The sequence below is a fragment of the Drosophila grimshawi genome, unplaced genomic scaffold (assembly GCF_018153295.1).
Source record: "Drosophila grimshawi isolate 15287-2541.00 unplaced genomic scaffold, ASM1815329v1 contig_848, whole genome shotgun sequence".
NCBI lineage: Eukaryota > Metazoa > Arthropoda > Insecta > Diptera > Drosophilidae > Drosophila > Drosophila grimshawi.
The window spans coordinates 15,980,003-15,983,764 of NW_025063692.1; positions in this window are offsets into that span (position 1 = coordinate 15,980,003).

Genomic DNA, 3,762 nt, shown 5'->3' on the forward strand with positions numbered 1-3,762 from the left:
TGCGGCTGCTCTAGCAGCGCAAAGATATTGGCTTTTAATGGGGGTTGGCCGCTGGCTTCTTGCCCCTCTCTCTCTCTCTCTCTCTCTCTCTCACTCCCGCGCTAGCTGTGTGGGGATGCGGGGGTCATGGGGTAGCCATGTCTTGAATATTGTTAGTTATTTGGGGAGTCTGGTCCGTCGACACAGTCAATAAGTAAATAAATGAATGTAATTACAAGCTAAATAAACACCAATGCGATTAATGGCTCAAGCTCTGTGCTCTTCTCTGGACAGGGACAATGACTATATGTGTATGTGTGTGTGTGTGTGTGTGTGTGTGTGTGTGTGTGAATGTGTGTCTTGGTATAGTTAATAAGAAATTGTCATAGGCAGCTTTAAAACAGGCTTTAAGGAATGCCTTTGCCATAGAAGACACAGCATCAAACGCATTGCTGCGTCAAAAAAAAAAACCAAAAAAAAAAAGCAGGCAGAGTTTGACTCTTTACATCCTTTTGTATTTTTTTCTTCTTTTACTGAATGGGGAAAAATGCTAAGAAGTCGCGGCCGCAGCTTTTGCATAAAGTAGAAATTTACACATTCTTAATAAAATAAATACAGCAGCAGCAAAAGAAAAACAAGTCACAAGAAGAAGAAAAAAAAAAAAAAACACACACAAAACACACACAAAAAAATGAAGAAAACATGAGAAAAAAAAACATCTTGCATATTTTCCAAATGCTACAACAAAATATAAAGCAAAACCACACAGCAAGTACAGAACTTGAGAGCGAAATTCTTATAATTTTTACACATGGCTCATACCCAGCACCAGGAACCTACGAACCTGTCCCTGTCCCTGTCCCGGTCCCTGTACTTCGTAGCCACCGTCACCCTTGCCACGGCCTTTCTATTCCCAAACCTCGCCGCTGTTTCTCCTGCTGCAGCTGCTGTTGGCTGTCCTGTGCCGCGGTAAGCGACGTTTTTTGTGAAAGGCTTAACAAAAAAATGCTTTTTAACATCGGTGGGTGCCTGGGGCGGGATGCGTTCAAGAAAATGCCCCAGCAAAAAGATTTCAGCTCGTCATTTATGCGTTTATCTGCGACCACCAACAACGCGAGTTGTGGTAAGTTTGCCAGGCTGCTAACAGTTCCATGTATACTCTATACCCTTGAGGAGAGTACTCCAATCTAAGCCTGTCTGGTCTTACTGCAATCGGGACTCTCCTTCGCTTTAAGGTGTTCCAATATATGACATATAATTCTGATCACTTTGATCTCATAATTGTCTCTCCTCTCTCTCTCTCTCTCTCTCTCATATATTCGATGTATGCAGGGGATATGTTGGAGATGATTGGATCAGACACCTAATTTCACATTAATGTGAGCAGTCAAGCTTTGGTCTGTAAGTGTATATCTTCTTCGTTGTGGTATGCCCCTTCCTGATGGTTTTTTCAATATATATTTTGTACATTCTGTGCTTCTGCACCGGCGTGTGCGTGTGTAGAGTGCACGATGAGGCATGTGGCAAATGGAGAAGCTGCATTTCCATTTTCATATTTATGATAAGTTTACACCAGAATTGCCTTATCACAATACAAGCTTATAATCAGAGAAAGCTAATTTTACCCATAAAACATTATTTATATTTCTTAAAGGGGCCAACTGATCAACGCTCAGATCAGTTTTGAATTTGCTGGATGTTGTAGGGCACTTTTGGGCGTTTGAGCTGGAATTTGTAGCAAGTGCAGCCGGCCGGCCGGAAATGATGCAACTGCAAATGGCAGGTAGGGTTTGGTGTTTTGGTGTGGCAGCAGAGAGACCAAGGCCATAACCAACGTCGGCTCACATATGCGACCGCTTGCAAATCTTTTCTTCTAAGTTGCACAAAGCCCAGGCAAAGCAAAAGGGGAAACAAACAGCACGTAGCAAAGAAAAATACGCGAAAATTATATTTAAGATGACATTTTATTTGGCTAGGCTTCCGATTTGGTCCAGCCTGCGGTTGCTTACAGCCTCTCTGTCTCTCTCTCTCTCTCTCTCTCTCTCTCGCTCTCTCTCGCAACGTGTGTGTGTGTTGTGTGCCTTGTTAACCTGTTCGTTTGTTTACCACTTTTGTGTGTACGAGTGTTTGCCGTTGTCTCGCAAAAAGAGCGCTGGCCAATTAAGCTCCAGCCCATCTCTGAAGCGCATACCCAAACCCAAGACCAAGACCAAGTTAAAGGCTGACTCGCCCTTAATTAGGAGTGTTTATGTGCAGCTTTTCGTGGAAGCTGTGCAAGCTGCAATAAGCCGCATCTTGGAGCCTGCTACGCATAGAAGCTAACATAGTCCACGATTGTTACAGCAGTTACAACGGCAGCTTTTTAATTAACATTTAACACGTTTCCTCCACACCCATGCCACCCATGTGCAAGCGGAGGACAGGGCTCGAGCCATGCATGACATACATCAAAAGCAGCATAGACAGCTGGACGGGCGGAGATTAGCAACAAACAAACAACAACAACAAAAAAACAAAAAAAAGCGTAGAGCAAAAAGTACCAGCTAAAAAAGGCTAACACGAATGCGCCAGGTGGCCATCATCAACGCGTGGAGCTGGTGCTGGGCTCTTTTTTTTTTAGGGGGCGTGGCTGCCATTACACGCGTTAATTTCATTAAAATTAAACACATGCATGGTCAAAAACAAAAGGCGGACCTTTTAAGTAGCTGACGTTGCTGTGTTGCGAGTAATATAAAAATAACATTACCATGTCCTTGTACAGGACACCTTTTCTGTCTTTTCTGTTTTTTGTGTTTCTGTGAAGTACTTTCGGTCAGGCATCCCACGTTTGGGCGCCATGCCACACAGCCCGCATGTCGAGCCGACAATGAGCTGCGTTTTACGTGTGCATCCTTGCGGTGGTCCACTCAAGCTCACCTGTCCTCCACTTGTTTGTCTCTTTCTCTTTCTCTCGCTCTCGCTCTAGCTCTCTCGCTCTCGCTCTTTATCACTCTATACACACCACAGCAGCACTCTGCTGAACTTTTTTTTTTTTCTTTTATTTATTTTTATTTTTTGTCAAACTCTTCTCCGTTTGTCTGGCTGTCAAACGTGTGCTGCATATTTTTAGGCTGCGTTATTATAATTTTTTACAGCCAAACCCGAAACCAAAACCTCAAATGTACAAATGCACAAATCTCAAATGGATACGGTGGACTTACATTGGCTTAAAAAGGGATGCTCCTCTGTTTGCTTTGGACCAACTGCACTCAAAGGGCACTTGATGCCATATTGCAGCACACACAAATTTTGCATTATATCTACTTATGCATCTGAACAGTATGTCTATATGTCTAAATATACTCGTATTCGTTCGTATGACTTAGTAAATGGAAAAATCTCTTGCCCTAAAACTTGATTTCCATATAATTCAAACTTGAAAGCCGTGAACTTTCTTTGTTCACATATGAGCCAATAAAGTACGCCATTCACATTCCCATCAAACCCCATCTACAAATTCAGTGGCATTGAAATCCGCATAATGAATAACAGAGAAACAGACGCTGCTGAGTATGGCGCCAAAATTAAAAGCAGCTGTCAAATGCATTTGATAGTTTTTTACCCAGTCCACTGTCAGTCCCCAATCCTCAGTCCTCAATCCGCAATCTCAACTTACGACACAAGCAACACAAACTCAAAATTATGCTTCAATAAATAAATGTTGTCCATGAATATGGCGCTGAAGTGAAGCGAATCGGGGTTTGGAGGTTTGGAGGAGGCACATCCTCAATGAATGCGTTGCCT